The 18,341-nt window shown below is 39.7% G+C and overlaps 1 protein-coding gene across 4 annotated transcripts in view; it reads right to left on the bottom strand.

Moving 5' to 3' along the window:
- The window catches only part of fbxw7 (F-box and WD repeat domain containing 7), a 135,374-nt gene that overhangs the window by 101,892 nt on the left and 15,141 nt on the right, over positions 1-18,341 (bottom strand). For all 4 annotated transcript variants that reach the window (XM_035910073.2, XM_087841686.1, XM_087841685.1 and 1 more), the window contains one exon: positions 10,541-10,618. The gene's annotated coding sequence lies outside the window, so the exon portion shown is untranslated. The remainder of the gene's footprint in view (positions 1-10,540; positions 10,619-18,341) is intronic.

Below are 18,341 nucleotides of genomic sequence, written 5' to 3'. Positions count from 1 at the left end.
CTTCTGATGAGGTCACGCAGGAGGCGTTCCCATAGTGAGACACTCACTCATGCTACTCAGAGAACCGGGGTTATATACATAACCTTAAGTTATGCTTAATTAAGCAGAAATCGATATTTTGTTACAAAAAAGGTTTTTGTGGACTGGAACATGCTCTGACTTCAGAGCATGTTGATCCTTTTTCTGAGCAAGAATCCTGACATTCCTTCACTGTCCAAATGTGTTTAACTTCTTTTTTTTTGGCAGTAATAAACATGACAGTTTACTTATTTTAATTTAAGACATGTTTTATTTTAATTAAGTTTAAAACTTTAATCTAAAATTATATTTTGTTTTAATTTACTTTCAAATTCTTCAGTTGCTGAATAAGCTGCATAGTTTTCATAAATTGCATAGTTCAGAATAGCTATAATTGTACCAGATGGTTGCATTCAGTTAAGTTGGACTAGACTGTAATACAAACCGTTCAGTTTGTCAACAATAAAACTGACTGAAATGAGAGAAAGACTGAGTGTGAGACTTTGATATTAGATAAAATGAATATTGATAAAGTTTACCTTTATGTACAGAATCTGAATATCGCAAAATATTTTTAAAAATTGCAATAATATCGTATCGTGCGTTAAGTATTGTGATAATATTGTATCGTGGGATGTATGGTGATTCCCACCTCTATTAATTAAGTGCCAACATATGTCAACACAGGCTGCTGCAGCCCATAGCTGTCCAAGCTTCACATCAGCTAATTAGAGGAACTGAACTGGACCTCTCAAACGTTTATATATTGGTGGGGATTTTTGAATCTGAATATTTTATGAATCCCAGGAGTAAACAGCTTTGCTACATAAGATAGGAAGTTTCCAAATTAAAAAAAGAAAAAGAAAGAAGGAAAGAAAGAAAAACATTTAAGTTGTCAAACATGTTAGGGATGGACCAGACCATGCCCTTGGCATGTGACTGTTCAGCACATGCCAAGGGCATGAAGTACTTCCCGATATTCAAAGCTTTCCAACACCACCACCAGAGAATCAAGCTCTACACACACCATGTTACAGGTGATCCTGATCAGTTTGTAAAGCAGGTTTCTCTTTGCTACTCTCAGTCTACTGCCCCATAACACTACACCGTAGAGCAGGGGTGTCAAACTCCAGGCCTCGGGGGCCGGTGTCCTGCAGGTTTTAGATCTCACCCTGGGTCAACACACCTGAGTCAAATGATCAGTTCATTACCAGGCTTCTGGAGAACTTCAAGATATGTTGAAGAGGTAATTTCAGCTGTGCTGGATCAAGGACACATCTAAAACCTGCAGGACACCGGCCCTCGAGGTCTGGAGTTCAACACCTGTGCCATAGAGGATGGCACTGATGCTCAGCACAGACTCAGAACAGATATTAAAGGGCCTCAGCCATGTCCGAAAACAGAGAGAGCTGTGACCCTTGTTGTAGGAGGGCTTCTGTGTTTTTAGCTTAGTAAAAGCAAAAAGAGACAGCTATTGTTCATATTTACCAGCAGATCTCAGCTCTGTCTGATAACCAACACCTAACATTTGGTTATTGAAAACTGTAATGAAAGAAAGTGAAAAAATATGTAGCCATAAAAAATACATTTCATATTCAGTAATGACAAATAATATGCAAAGGCTGCACTCTTGGAAGAAATGAGAATGGGTTTTATGAGTTTCATATTAAAACCCAGCAGGAAGAAAATACAAATTCATGACACTCCATCTCCCCAGCTAACCTCAGTCATAACCAATGACTACTAATGCTTTTGTTGAGTTTTGGTGTCATTTCAATTTTAATCCGATGTAAATGTGCTTGTCCATCTATCCATCCATTCGCTTCCGCTTATCCTTTTCAGGGTCGCGGGGGCGCTGGAGCCTATCCCAGCTGTCATAGGGCGAGAGGCGGGGTACACCCTGGACAGGTCGCCAGTCTGTCGCAGGGCCAACACACAGAGACAGACAACCATTCGCACTCACATTCATTCACACATTCACACCTAGTGACAATTTGGATTATCCAATTAACCTATCCCCACAAGTAAATTTGATTGTAAGTTACTTATATTTTAGTTGTGTGTGGTCAATATCCTCAAGTGGAAGTTTCCTTCTCTCAAATCATCATTATCATCGTTAACACAACCAGCAAAGCTTTAATCAAAAGATTGCTCAATTTTTGGTGCCTCGGTCAAAGCAGTCACATGTATTACATCACCATAAGCATGCTGTGGACCATTCCTGTATTCATTCCCCTACCTGCCTTCTTGTGGTTGATTAGTGAAATCAAAACAAGTATGGCAGCATCAGCAGACTCTCGTTTGTTATATAAAACGCACACAGCTACGCACTGAACAGACTTTACTTCAATATTTAGCAGGAGGTGACGCTTCGCCTTCGTGTCCAATGTCAACTCTCAGTTTGTGCACTGAGCAGTTTTATTTTCCGTGTAAGCAGAACAATTCTGTCCTTCACTTTGTATTGCATTTCAACACACCTTGAAGTAGTACAAACTAGACTTCACCACAGAGCCCTTAATTTAGCGATGTACAGATCCACTCTACAAATGACTGTTAGTCTCATTTCGTGGGAATACTGCAAAAATGTAAAAACTGTTCCATCTGTTTATTCAATGAGGTGCATCACATTTGATGTACAGCTGTGACCAAGTACGAGCTGTGCCTAACATAAAAAGTTGCTGCAAAGAGAAATGATGAAGCACTTAAAGCTGTTATCAGTGCTCACTGGCACATCTCTGGGCTGTTGATGGGAATGATACTACATAAGACAGCTCACTGTGATTCAATGGCGCAGCTTTCCTTAATCACCGGGTTGCCATCTATCCAAAAACAAACGGCCCATCAGGAGAGAAATGAAACACTCCAAACACAAAAGGCTTTATCTGCAATCATCAGAGACAATCTGTACAGAAAGGTATAACACCATCAGCCCGGAACAAGGAAGCAGGCAAGCGTGTCAACACGTAATGCAGTCACCAACACTGAGGCAGTGTCTGGCAAAATGTAAGCTAAATACATGTGTTTATACTTTTGTTCTCTTCTTGCCCAGGAGTGACAGACAGGGCAGGGTGAAAGGGTGCTCTGTTCATTATTTATGAATATTGCTTTTCACTGTGTCAGCTCACTGCCTCAGTATTGATCTATAAAAGGAGGGTGGCTGCACCACAGCCCAGAATCTCAGACGAAGAAATAACGACAAAGCTTACACACTGCAGCTTTATAGAGCATCTAACTGGCACGTCGGCAGCTCACGGAGCTTTGCATATAACATAGCATGCATGTCATGGTTATATTTTTCCTAAGAATAACTGAATACAGTAATTACCAAACAAAGTCTATCCTGTACAGAGTTCCATCATGTCCTGCATTGGTGAATCTCCATTCATTTATCTCAATCCAAACCAATCTGCACTCTTAAAAAGTCCCATACAATGAAGTGGTATGAGTTTTTTATACTTTGAGGTAGGGCTGTGCGATATGACCAAAAGCTAATATCCCGATATAAGACATCTATCTTCCCAATAACGATATAAATCACGAAAATGTAACATTTTCTGTAAATTCTGTGAATCTCGGGCAGCTCGACTTGCGTGAAGTGTTTCCAGCTGGGCGTCGAGTACCTGGAGTTGAATGTTTTAACCGATGCATGAAACTATACATTTTTAGACATAAAAATGTTGTGAGTATTTATTATACGGCATGCTGCGGGTGAAGCTTGTTCTAACGTTTGAATCTAAGATTTATTTTTTAGCACCTGACGGCTCTTTTTTTGCTTATCATCCGTAAACTCTCTGCATACTCTTTCACGTGATTCAGTTTATTTTGAAGTCTCAACGGGATCTTGAGCTTTATAGTGAAAGGTTTATCTGGAAAATAAACAAGCGGACACGCAGTGGTTTTAACGTTGTTGTTGCTAACGACAACGCATAAAATCAGGCACTTGTCTGTCCGTAGTGTGGTTATATTAAATACAAGAGAAAGAGAGAACTTTAATTGATATAGCCACTACAGTGACCATCAAAATGATGGGGAAAAAATATTGCCGTAAACGGTGACACCACGAAACAAACGATAGCGTAAAATGAAACAATAGATGTTTTTATATTGTCATCCGAAATATATAGTTATATCGAGCAGCCCCACTTTGAGGTGTGAAGCATGAGCTACGAAAATCTGAAGTAGCTTACAGCCAGCAGTCTTCCAACCCATGGCAACAAGGTCGCCTCCCCACTTGACAAACCCATTACAGCTCCTCTCTTTTCCACAAAGAAACTGGGCAACCAGCAGGAGTTGCACCTGAACTATGCTTCAGTGGGAAATCTACATTGTAACCTGATGTGCCCCTTCCATTGAAATGCAACTACAAGTCAGTCAACACAACAACTGGCCTGTTCAGCACCACCACAGCACTTCCTCCGCATTCCCGGCTACTTTTTTGGACACATCTTTTAAATTTATCAGACACATCTTATTAAATTTATTGTTTAAAGAAGTGGAAAAATTAGAGGGACAAACACTTGCAGTCACCAGTGCTACCTCTCAGCTTCCCAGTAGATAGACGTATGATATCAATTTGAAAATTATAAATGCCAGGTCAGCCAGGAATGCTGTAAGTCTTTTTAAAAAAAAAAAAAAAAAAAAGGGGGGGGGGGGGGGGGGGTGATAAATCTACATTTCTAGGGAGACGCATGTTAGGTTACGGTGTAGACTAAGGTGTAGGGTTTCAGGGGGGTAGCTAAAGTAACTACACATTGAATCAACACAGCTTGCAATTACTGTGGTCTGATCATCTCATAATTCACATTTGTCAAATACAACAACTGTGCTGAGAATTTGGCATTTGAAAGTAAAGTGAGAGCTCAAAGAGAAGGATAGCTGCTTCCACTGGCCGCTTCTCGCTGTAACTCACCGTAACGGGTCTGAATTAAAACTCCAAACTCTGAAAGAGTCAATTAGAAGTGTTGCATAAAACCAAGGGTATGCAGACTCAAAAAAAACAAAACAAAAAACGAGTGATGTCATGTTTTTGTTGAAACTCAGTTGTTCATGGAGCGTACGTAAGAGACATTATGTATGTAAACTAAAGTCTTTTAAAAGCCAATTAATGTATTCTTTTTTCTCCAATTCAGCTTCAACATTTTTACAAAATGCTGCCTTCTGTGAGGTCAAGCACACTAGCGCAGTCTGACCGTTAAATGTAAACATTCTAATGTGGTGTAGACGTTAATGAAGAAACCTAAAGGGCAAAACAAAGACTCCAAAATAACAAAAAACTGAACATACTCAAGCATTCATGCAACATTATTCATAATACTCAGTGACCAGTCTGAATGATTTAAATCTCTAGGAGTGTACACACGCACACGCCCTTTAAAAGATCAAATTTGTTGACTAATTATTTCAGTGGTTAATCAAGTGGCAAATATGTGATAATTAACATGCTGCTATTAATCTCTTCAAACCAATTAGTGAAACATTTAAGTGGGCTTGCAAATGATGTCCTTAATTATCCTGCAGTATCCAAATGATGGCTTGCTGAGAAAAAAAAAAAATTACACTGATGAAGTCAATCTGTACAATGTAGAACCGACGCTCATGCTGAGTTTAGACAGCCACACATCTATGTGTGTGTCTCTATAGGTAATGTGATAATACCATACAACAAGCATATCTGACTAAGGATGCAGGCAGTCCTTTTTCCTCTGAGTAGGCTGCACTCTAGTGGGCAAAGCCGAAAATATCCAACAGCTGCTGATAAAAAGGCTGATTTAGGATCATTTCTCACTACTTGAGGCTGTGCAAACGCAAACGCACAAACCCACACCCCATTAATAACATACATTCACTCTAGGACAAAGAAAACAGACACAGAACAGTTACAACTTCCTGTCTCCAACACAGGGACATAGGACTTCCTGTTTTGAACAAGGAGTCAAAAGCATGAATAACTGATCAAGAGTTAACCACGCCCTTCAACAGTTAACAGACCCTTACATCAACAACTACTGGTGTTACACGTTTCTACACAACTTTACAAGACTAAACAGCACACCAGCAGCTGATTTGTTCATGAACAAACAGGTTTGAGGTATAAGCTCAATCGGTTACTTAAGTTTTATAAATACTTTTATTACAGTTTTCCCATGTCTTGATGGAAATGAATAAATCATTTAAAACTAACAATCCCCATACAGAACCATACAGAACTCATTTTAACAACTGGCAAGATAATCACCTAACTTAACCTAACTAAAATCATCTCCAAATTACAAGAAAAGATGAGACGTTAATCATGTTACAAGATGTTAGCTAAATGGATCAATATATGTCTAATTCAACATAGACTGCATGGACAAATGTATCAGGACATCTTTAGGGCATTCATTTTTTTAAACTGGTTTCATGAAAACAAACATTATCATCATCATCATGACGTAAGAAAAGTAGCATATAGCTCTTATTTTATTCTCAAGATTTTGTTGCAGACGAGAGATTAAACTTTGGTGTTTTAGGCAATGTTAGTTTTAGTCAAACATCGGGTGTGAAAATAAACATTGAGTCTGGCCTCATAAAATAGTGACCCATATTACTGTAACACCAAGTTTATCATATTTGATTCACGACTTTGTCCCAAAATGATAATTGGTCTCAAAACCTCAATGATAAATTGCCCCCAAATGCTGGATTTAGCAACACTGATTCAAATTCAAACTAATCTGTCAGAAGGTTCAATAAACACTTCAGGTTCAAAAACTCTCATGATTCAGCCTTTACAGGGTTTAACATATTAGAGTGAGTCCCGTTAAATAACTTTCCTTCTTTAATGTGAAAAATGAGAGCATTTATTTAAAGATCCAATTGAATCCTTTCTGCTACACTTTCACTCATGTTTTATTGGACCTGTGTGACTATCCTCAGATACGCACAAAGCCAATTACCAGCAGTGGGTCCCGATTTAAAATGTCACAGCCATTTAAACTTTCTGCATTTTTGAAATGTGCATTAGCAGCAATTTTTACTATCCCTGGCCATCCCTCATCATCATTGTGAGAATGCTCTTCTCTGAAGTAGGCAAAAGGCTGTTCTGAATTATTTACAGAGAACGAGTGGGTGAGAGGTGTGGGACTGATTAGGGAGAGACACACAGGATAGTGAAATCTCAGTCCTTCAGTCTGCTTAGGAAGCAGTTTTGCATTTAAATTTAAAGAACCTTTTCAGAAAATGACAGCAGTGTACCTCCTACAGATATTCAGCCGCATAAGGTCAGCTTTTGACGGGAGGCTATTCTTTAATATGCTCAACATAAAAGGCAAAAACTCCTCCTAGCAGGCAAACGCACAGCTCAGTGACTGTTCTACCATCAGAAATAACGATACATCTTTCTTCTGCAGAAATATTTGTCATTTCAGAGTCAAGTTCCTCCTTGATAACAATTCCATCATTCATGAAAAGAGGAAGAGTGTCACATTATTGCACCCATGCACTGATATTTATACAATAAGCCATCTCGTTACCATCACTCAGGCAATCACCATATATTAAATATACATATGCTTGTTTTATTGTTTTTGTAAAGGTCACCATAGCAAGCATTCACGTCTGGAACAAAAAGCACCAAGTGGCAATACAAACGACAAAGTTAAACTTGAAAGAAAATCCAATCCCAGACCATCAACCTGAATTATTCAAACTCCCTATCAAATGTCCTTTATCCGGTCCATGAGAGCAGAGCAACAGTTTTAGGAGGAAAGACAACGTTAACATTTGGACATTTGAGTGCCAATCCACACTTTAAAAATGCAGCAGTGAGCCAAGAAAGCCTCTGCTATGTGCTATCACTTTACCTTTAATTCACCAGCGCGTGCATGGGATGAATAATTCATGCCTTGCACTACACTCTTGGCTTTATGGAAGAGTCACCCGTACAGCTCAACGCAGAAAACACATTAACTGGGAGCAATGTGCTAAACACTTTTTTTTTTATTAAGTAAAAAAGGCCACACTTGAATGGAGATCAAGGTACAAAATGATCAATATTTGCATATCTAAAGTATTGTTTACTATGACTCAAAAAAGGCTGTCTCACAAAAAATACATTTTTCTGATCATCTGACAAGTTAGCCAATGCTGTTTCTTTTGATTGGGAAAGTTTCCAATAGCCAGAAAGGTTTGACGTGCCAAGCAAACATCAAGTTACTTTGAATTTAAAGAATTTTCATATGAAAGTTTAAGTTATAATACTTGATCATTTAAAAACCAAAAACACTGACCACCAGACGCTTGGCCTCAGGCCGGGCTCCAGGGCGGTGCCCCGGTAACCCCATCCCAGGCAGGGGGAACTGTTCCCTTGATCGTGCACTATCGGGAGTCTTCTGAATGGCTTTTTGTCTGGTCCCTCACCCAGGACCAATTTGTCATGGGAGACCCTACCAGGGGGAAAAAGCCCACGGACAACATAGCCCCTAGGATCCCTGGGACACACAAACCCCTCCACCACGATAAGATAACGATTCGCAGAGGGCCCTTGTATCCAGGGGTCTTGTTCTAGAGTGATGGGAGAATGTAGCAGGAGATCGACAGAGGGATTAGTGCAGCGGCTGCAGTGATGCAGCCGCTGTACCGGTCCATAGTGGTGAAGAGAGCAGAGTGTAAAAGTGAAGCTCTAAATTTCACGAGCTGTGGGTAGTGACCAAAAGAACAAGATTGCGGATAGAAGCAGCGGAAATGAACTTCCTTCAAAGGGCTGCTGGCCTCTCCCTTAGAGATAGGGTGAGAAGTTCAGCCACCCAGGAGGGGCTCAGTGTAGAGCCGCTGCTGCTCCACATTGAAAGGAGCCAGTTGAGGGGATTCAGGCATCTGATAAGGATGCCACCTGGGCGCCACCTGGGCACCTCCTGGGTGAGGTGTTCCGGGCATGTCCCCACTGGGAAGCGGCCCTGGGGCAGACCCAGGACACGCTGGAGAAATTAAATCTCTCGGCTGGCCTGGGAATGCCTTGGTGTTCCCCCGGACAAGCTGGAGGAGATGGAGGTCTGGGCTTCTCTGCTTAGGCTGCTGCCCCCACGACCCGGCCTCAGATAAGCGGAAGAAAAGGGATGGATGGATAGCAAATGCAATATAATGGCAGATTTATTTTCCACTTTCAGACACAAGAAACAATTGGATTTCTCTAAGATTAGTTATGCATGGAAAAATGTTTTGTTTTATTGTCAACAAAAGTCAATGCACAATAAGTGGTGGATTAGCCATTTAAGGTACCAAAGAAAAATACTGGTGGAAGCCAGTGATACCGCTCAGCTTCCTAGCCTAGTAGCTACCCCTATGGTATCCATTTCAAAGTCCTTCATCGCCTTGTTCTCAAGTTTTTGCATTTACAAGATTTAGAGAAAACCTGACCTCTGTCCCAGCTTCAAACTCATCCGAGGTTTTAGCAGATACAACAATGGTATCAAATTGAAACTACTCCTATGCTTAGGAGTTATTGCATTCACAGACTTGTTTGCTGTCCCTTCCCATCAGCCTTTTACAGGTGAGGGGTAAAAACTGATTACTGTGTATTTTGGTAACAAATGGTAGTGTTAATATTGGTTCAGAACTTATAAGCAGACAGACTGAGCAATTTGACTTGTTAACTTGAGCTCTGACCAACTGTAACATGGACATTTTCACTACCTCAAATATATGTTTAAATATAATACATACATTTTATAATTGAATTTAAATTTTGAACACTTAATTAAAGAAAGGTAGAGATGTGACAGTATTCACATCATATCCATAAAGTCTCTTATAGATTCAAAAAGGGAGCCATCTCTAAACCTCAACATTATCCAAGCTTGTAGTCAATAATTAATCCTTCATATTTTCAAATCATTAAATTGTGTTTCCTATAGGCTGAGAACTTATTTATGGTATTTGATAACACTGTGAAGTAGGAATGAACTCACTTGATAACAGACACTTTCATGGGAAATCTGTTGCTAGGAAACAACTGGGCTCAAGCTTACAACCCATCAGCTGCCGACAACAACAAACAGCATAAACTTGAGCCCATTTCTAATGTTTGTGGATGTGATTTGCAGCATTTCTGAAAATAAGAAACTGCAAAATAGTCTATACATAAGCAGAGAGGCGTTAAATGCTTACTGCATAGGCGACCATAGGCACAGCAGATTTCATAATGTGCTTGTTTATGTTGTTCAGTTTGTGTATGCTGTAACACACGGCATATGCCATAATTCAGCACTACATATATTTCTGTAACAGTAATTTATTTTGTTTCTTCTTTGTTACACATCTGCAGTAATGTGTGTTTCTATATGTTGATACAAAAATAATTGCATATCAAGATTCAGATTTACTATAACACACACACACACACACACACACACACACACACACACACCTTGTCCAAAAAAAAAAAAAAAAAAAAAGAACAAGAAAAGAAGAAAAGAAAAGAGAAAAACAAACAAAAAAACCGCACACTATGCAGTAAGCATTTAACCAAGCAGCATTTACTTACAGTTCTCTCTGTGTCTCTTAGTTTAGGCCACAACTGGTCTTCTCCCCCTCCAAATCTGACTCCAAGAGCTGATTCTTTCTGTGGACAAAGAGTGAGCAGTCAGTACAGCAATCTGAGGGATTACAGAGTTCACAAGCTACGGGGCTGTCTGGAATATGAGAGGAGAAAACAAGAGTAGTGAGGTAAGAATGATGGGATTTCAATTTCTCCTGCAAACCCCAGACAGAGCACGTCAACTCTTCAACAAGGTTTGCCAAAGAACAATTCAACCACCTGGCACAACATACAACACCTGCATCAGCATGTACCAGTGAGTCACCATCATAGATGCGTCAGTTCTTCCCGTCTCGTCCGATGGGAAATGAACAGAGCTTCTGGCAGCTGCCACAAAAACATGTTACTTTAAAGTTGAACTGAAATTAAAAATGTCTTCAGGAAATCATAGATGTAATGATGCTACAATTACATGGCATGTTTTTCCCCCTCATTTCAAAAAGAAGCTAAAAATATTTTTGGGGGAGAAACTGCATCTTGGTTTGAAGCCTCTGGTTGGGTGTTTCCTTTGGCCAACATCTGAGAACCAGCATTACCGACACAATCTCTACATGGCACATGTTAGCAAAGTAGCAGCAACAGCTGGTGCTTCAGCCTTCCATCTGTGTGTATACAAGATGAGCTCAGCCACAATACTGACTGTAGGTCACCTGCAGCTTGGCAGTAATCAGAGTACTACAGTCACTGTAGTTGTACATTAAGAAAAGAAGAATAGATTTCGTTTTAGGTTAAGGAGTGAGTAAAATGTTAGTCATTACCTGACTAAATTAATCTGATGAAATAAAACAAAGAGGTAACTGATCCTTCAGACAACTTTTAAAGGAGGCAGCTTAAACGGCTACTGCCCAGACAAGTTGGTCAGCCTCTTTGATGAATGGTAACTGACTTTTTCCTTCCGCTTAGGACCTGCTATGGCAATATCACGGGTCCTAAAAAGACAGACTTTAACTTTAATATTTCATACTGCCCCAGAAATAACACTGCACCATAATAAGTGTTCATAAAGTATATAGGGTAGGGGAGCCTAGCTCTGGGCACAGGTTTGAGGATAGCAAGTAATCACATGGTCAAAACTTAAGTCGGCAAGTATTCTTGCAACCCAAGTACTCAAGACATTACACCATGAGTCAAAGTATGTCATGGGGAGAGGGTTGGGCAACAGGATGAATGTGTCAGCTATCAAAATTTAATTTAATTTGTTTAACAAACCAAAACGAAACAAGAGAGGCATTTCAATCTGAGAAATTGTTCCTGCTACACTCCCCAGCACACTCCCAGGCTGAGAGCGAAAATGATAGTTCATGTAAATAAAACAAGATATTGACACGGAGTTGTGGGAAATGAACAGCTGCCAAGAGAGGGCTTCCAGCTGTTTGACACTTGATAACTGTGAGACAGAAAGGTTGCAGAGAGACCAGCTTCACGATTCAGGAATCTCACAGCCTTTATCTGTAATGACGTGCAGCATCGAAGTTGCACAGAAGGAAATCATTCACCGTGTAATGATGTCACAGACAGCTACTGTTGGACCTGTTCAGATATGAGAGGTTTTGAGCAACAAAATTCCTAGAAATATAAATTTTTCACAAAAAGTGATTTCTCCTTCAGGAAAGTGAATTTTGTGAGGAATGCTAATGGAGAGGAGATAATGACGTGCTTTCTCTCTCATGTTTGTTGCACATTACAAAGCGAAGTATGAATATCAGACTGTACGACTATTCTTCTTTGTTTAAAGTGCTAATTTCATACATAAATGCAGACTTGGGAAGGGGGGGGACAATCTCACATAGCAAAAACATGAAGCCTTATAAACTTCACTGAAAACTATGAATATGAGTTCAAAAGAGTGATATGATGTGGATGAAAGTTTATTGCAGACAATGCACTTCTGTTTTTAAGCAGAGCAGCATTTGCAACCATTTATCCACTTTGTGACAGTCAGGAACTTCTGTTAAAGAGCGTCTTACTCTAGAAATCCCTTTGCGATGGTCTCAGTCGCCCATAGGTTGCATGGGAGACCCCAACTTGTGAATAAACATATGTCAACTGCTCATTGAGCTGTAGTAAAACATGGAAGTGCAACTCAAACTGGAAACACAGAACATTCACCTTCAAGGTTTCAAAAGGTGCAACTTATTTTCGTGTTTGCAGACAGGTCAGTCGCTTCCATGCAAACTGTGGGCAACAGTGGAAATTTCCCAGCAACCAGCAATGGACAGCAATGGAAATGGACTTCACTAGACAGTCTCTAGGTCTGTGTTCAAAGGTATCACCCATACATGCACACAAACAAATAATCAAATATCGTTTAGGGTACAGTTGAGAAAACCACACTTATTGTGAGCCAACAAAGTTTGAATGCTCCCTCAAAGGCGCAGTCATCATCTGAACTTCAAAACAAATACCCATTAAATAATGTAAGGTGATTAGACAACAGTTAGTCTACTATTGACAAGAGTGAGGGTGAGTAACAATTTGCACAAAGGTCTGCTACTTCTGTGTAGCCCACGATACAGGTTGCATGTTAGCAAACTCTTGTATTCAGAAACAAATTAAGTTAACCTTTGACTCCATTTAAAAGGGAGTCAGTCCAGAGCTTTCTAGGAAACATTCTGAAAGTTTCTCAGAGTCAATTGAACACAGAGGTCATGGGTGCCTGCAACTTCAGGGCTGTCATACGCATCTAGATGCCAAAGAAAATGAGCTCACATGTAAGAATGCAACTGCTGTGTTTCCTGGCCTTCATTCACTCTGACTAACTCTGGTCAAAGTTTGAGACAGACGCACGAGTTATGCAACAGTCTTAAATTTACCAAAACCTCTGAAATACTTCAAAAAATAAATAAAAGGAAAATGTCCTCACTGAAAATATAAGAAATCATGTTCCAAGTACTTCAATTTGTATGATATAAATTTAAAGGAAACATCACATCGTCAGTCTCTCTTACATGTTTATGAACGCCACAACTCCTTCATATTACAATGTTATGTTACAAATTAGGAAACGTTACAACCACAGCAGCTCTGCGTTCTTACACAAATGTAGATAACTGCATTAGAGGACTCTTCAGAACAGCCTTCCTACTTTTGGATAATCTTCGTAAATTTATGCTACATCAGATTTTGGAAACAAAAACAAAAAAAACCCCCAAAAAAGTAAATTAAAAACAGCCAAAGTTGGGGGGGGGGGGGGGGGGGGGGGGGGGGGGGAGGCTTAGTTTGCAAACAGTGCTTCAGTAAGGGTGGGCACTTATGACAGTCTGAACTCTTGACTTTATTATGAAACACTGTTGAGACCAAGCAAGGAAATTAAATGAACAATCACTGCTCCACCTTTAAAATCTTAATATAACCACCATTACCTGCATGTAACTACTGGCAAATCCAACTTCATACTGCAGACTTAATGCAACTCCTTCCACTCCAATCGATTTCCATTTACTGATACTGTACAAAGTCTTCAGTGCACTGACAGGTGTTGAAGGAAAGTCTTTAATTCCTGTTGTGAACTTTGAGCTTAGTGTGATTAACATGTTGTCACACAGCAGTGTGCTACAGATGCACAGAGATTATTAATAAAACGGGTCTAATCTGGTCCTACTGGTCCAGGCTTAAGACGTGAATCATTGTGTAGTTGTTCTGCATTTAGTTTCAGTTCCAAGTTTTGTGGTCTACACCAGAGCTTCATTTGGGATATTTATTTAGTGAATGAAAACCACAGATGATGTCTTAGTGAAAAGCAAAAAGGAAGGAGGTTAAAATAAAAAGGAAAAAAGTCAAACTTACGGGAGGATCTTTAACTCTGCCACATTTACTTCCTCAAACCACATTGGCTTTGGTTATGTGGCAACATATGACTGGCTTTGAACATGTAAGCTGAGATGGATACAGCTCTACTGAAGTCAGTGACAGCATCTGGAGCAGCTGCAAAGTAGCCACTAGTACAAAGAGAATAAAGACACTTCATAAATCATGGCTGGAATGCAGCCTCATTTCCTATCCGAACCCACCTCCAACAGCAATAGTTTTTTCCTTCAACTCTAGGAGCTCTCTACACCAAGTAGCTGAGACCTGAACATCCCAATCATGACTTGGCTTATGACTCTAATTGTCTGTAGTTTTCCCCACACAAAGAAACCCCATTCAGAGCAGATGCTGGGAAAAGCAGAACTAATGAGTGGGTAAGATCACATATGTCTGACCTGACAGTTGATTCAGAGCTGATTAATGTTATAACAAAGATAGATGAGTCTGTATGAACCTCGATTTTGGAATTACAGTTTAGTATCTTGCCAGTGCTGCAGAGAAATTGGCCAGAAAGTGGCCATAGATCTTTCTGTAACAGTTAAAGCACTAAAAGCACTCCATGCTGTCAAGAAGAAATGTTTACTCAAGTATAAAATTAAATAAAAACATCCATTAGGACGAGTGCAATAGCTTCATTTGTAATTTGAACAATTAAAGTCAGTGTATGAATGCCACTTTTAAGATGGCACAGAGCACACTGGACAAAACCAACCAGGAGCTGTGCATCTAAATTTGGCAGGCAGCAGAGTAGTTGCTGATTCACTCAGGAATGCTGGTTCCAGTCACACAGACCTAGAGACTGGTCAGCAATCATGTGGCAACCAGTGGGGACCATGTTCTGTAACCAGTTGGTGAGCAGTTGCTGGTTGTTTCTTTCAGTCAATGGATGAAATCACAAAAAGGGTGCTGCACCACAAACCAATATTGCATTTGCTTTGGTTGACAGTTTACATGGAAGATGCCGATTTGTCTGCAAACACCAACTACTTTGAAGGTGAAGAGTCTCAGTTTCCTGTTTGACTTCACTTTTCTCCAAGTTTCACTAATAGCTCAGAAACATGCAGTGCCCAGAGTATGTGGTACAACTGGGGCTACTCTTACTTAGTTCTTCACCGCAAATACTCATGGACACAACCATAAACCGAGAGAGAGAACGTATGCAATGCTACAACCTTTCCATTGAGCTCATTCTTGTAGCAAGAGCATAATCAAACATGAATAGGACACAATTCCCTAACTAGATTTGCTAGATTACCATTATAGGAGGAAACACCATTTTCATCCTCCAGTTCAACATTTAAAAAAAAAATATTGGCTGTCGCCAGTGCTACCACTCAGCCTCCTAGTAGACACACGTATGGTATAAATTTGAGAATCCTAGGTGACTTTCTTCTTCAGTCATCGCATTTGTTCATTTTGCAAAAACTTGACTTCTGACCTCAAGATACAGGTCGCTGAAATTTGAACACATCTAAGATTTTTAGTAGATATACTCTTGTTATCAATTTAAAAATCCTACATCACCTCTTTACGGAGTTATCGTATTCAGAAACTTGTCCATGCAGGCTGGTGGTGCCAATACCCCATCAGCTGCGAAAAAAAGACTCCGTTCACAAAAGTGAATGGAATACAGCTTGTGTCATTCCAAGGTGCATTACATCAGTATTCACCCTGTACAGAGGTGGGTAGTAATGAGTTACATTTACTCCGTTACATTTACTTGAGTAAGTTTTTTTAAGAAAAAAAAAAGTACTTTTAAAGTACCTTTATTGCACCATACTTTTTACTTGTACTCGAGTACATTTGTGAAGAACAAACGGTACTTTTACTCCGCAATATTCGAATCGTTACTTTTTTTTAATAATTAATTTCACACATTAGATAATGCTACTAATAATAGATCATGCCGCCAGTGGAGTTTCCTGTAACTCTTTCACCAATCAGATGTAGCCATGCAGTCATGACCAGTTATGAACCATGGCGGGCAGAGCGGCCCAAGTCTTTCAAACTAGCAGACACACAGAAAGAAGAAACAGGAAAACAGGGCAAAGGCAACCATCTCCGCTAGAATTGAAGAGGATGAACACCCCTGGCCTCATATACAAAGCATGCTTTGCTTAAAAGCAGTACAAAAGAACAGCTATATCATGTGGTGTTTTCAGTATGAGGACACCAAACTGACATTTCAGCGTGAAAAAACTCAACTAAACTGAGGAAAACATGTTGCGGTAAGTTTACTCTGAATTTCTTTTTAGCTGTGGTTAGGCAGATGTCAGTCAACGTTACAGCAGCTATGTCAAGCTCAATTCCTTGAGGGTCAACATTTTGATATGTCCATAGTCCAACATGAATTAAATGGCTGAACTGCCATGGGGTCAAGAAAGTCAGAAGCATTGGAGCTGGACAGCTACCTTTCATGTCCAATTGCTGGAGGTGTGGCTCTATTGCATAGCTTTCCTCACATCAAGAAGCTGTCAATCAAAATCAACACAGTTCTTCCTGCATCTAGAGCTTGTGAAGGACTCAGGCAGGACTCCTTGTTCACTGCTAAACAGTTACAGCTTCACAGCAAGAACCTTTAGAGCAGAGTGAAGAAATGGCACATTTTTGCTAAATGTACAGAAAAAGATGCACACCCATACAATTTATGGTAAAAGTGAGGTGCCTTTTGCTGTTGAAGTTGTGTCGTTCTAATGTTTTCTCTGAGGCTGCTGTGCCATTTAGAGTAAAAGTGAATATAAGTATACAGTATATCTTCTCACTGGAAATAGTTTGCACTGTTCATATATTTATATTATTTACTGTATGTATTGGTTAAAAAAGCGTTGTTGTGAAAAACTTAATCTGGAAATTAGAATTGTTGTGCCTTAATGTTTTGATGTTTTTACATATGTTCTTTTTGGTCTATAAAGCTCTGAATGGTTTAGCACCAAAATACATCAGTGACCTCCTGACCCAGTATGAACCTTCCAGATCCCTCAGGTCATCTGGATCTGGTTTTTTATCAGTTCCCAGAGTCAGAACCAGACATGGAGAAGCTGCATTCAGCTTTTATGCTCCATATATCTGAAACAAACTCCCAGAACTATTGATTTTATCTACTGTTCCTTTTTTTTTTTTTCATTTTAAATCATTTGTTTTTATTTGGTTGGTTGGCTGGTTATTAGGACAAGACAGCCAGCTTCATCTCACGAGATGGATGCCACCTCCCGCCTCCCTGTGTTTCTATATCTGAGCTTCTTTAGGTTGCACTTTGAACCACCTCGTTGTTGAATTGTGCTATATAAATAAACTTGCCTTGCCTTTTTGAAAATACTACAATTTGTATATTTATTTAAAAAATAAATCAGATATTACAAATAGTTACTCGCTACTTGAGTAGTCTTTTCACCAACTACTTTTTTACTCCTACTTGAGTAACTTTTTGGACGACATACTTTTCACTTTTACTTGAGTAATAATATTTTAAAGTAATGCTTCTCTTGAGTAATTTTTGGATACTCGACCCAACTGTTACCCTGTACATAAAAGTCATCCACCAAAAAACTAGACAGAAAAGAAACTATCCTAGGTAAAACTCGAAAAGGCCACTTTTTTTCCTTAAGTGAATTTTGGTCAGGGTCGCGGGGGGCGCTGGAGCCTATCCCAGCTGTCATAGGGCGAGAGGCGCCCCCCGCGACCCTGAAAAGGATAAGCGGAAGCGAATGGATGGATGGATGGATGAATTTTGGTCAATTTCGATCCACAGCACAGTGTTACATTGACCTAAAATGGTAGTTCAGCTTCAGTTGTATTGTAAACACTTAAGTGTAAATGAGCTTCCAATAGCTAAAAAATAATGAGCAATCATTTAAACTTACAAATAGCAAGTAGGGGTGGGCGATAGAAACGATATATGATAGAAACAATACAAATTTGGCCAACGATAGAGATTTTGACT

Source organism: Neolamprologus brichardi, chromosome 6, assembly GCF_056152115.1.
Source record: "Neolamprologus brichardi isolate AB-2024 chromosome 6, ASM5615211v1, whole genome shotgun sequence".
Taxonomy (NCBI): domain Eukaryota; kingdom Metazoa; phylum Chordata; class Actinopteri; order Cichliformes; family Cichlidae; genus Neolamprologus; species Neolamprologus brichardi.
The sequence above is the reverse complement of the archived record's forward strand: the minus strand, read 5'-3'. Positions and strand labels throughout refer to the sequence as shown.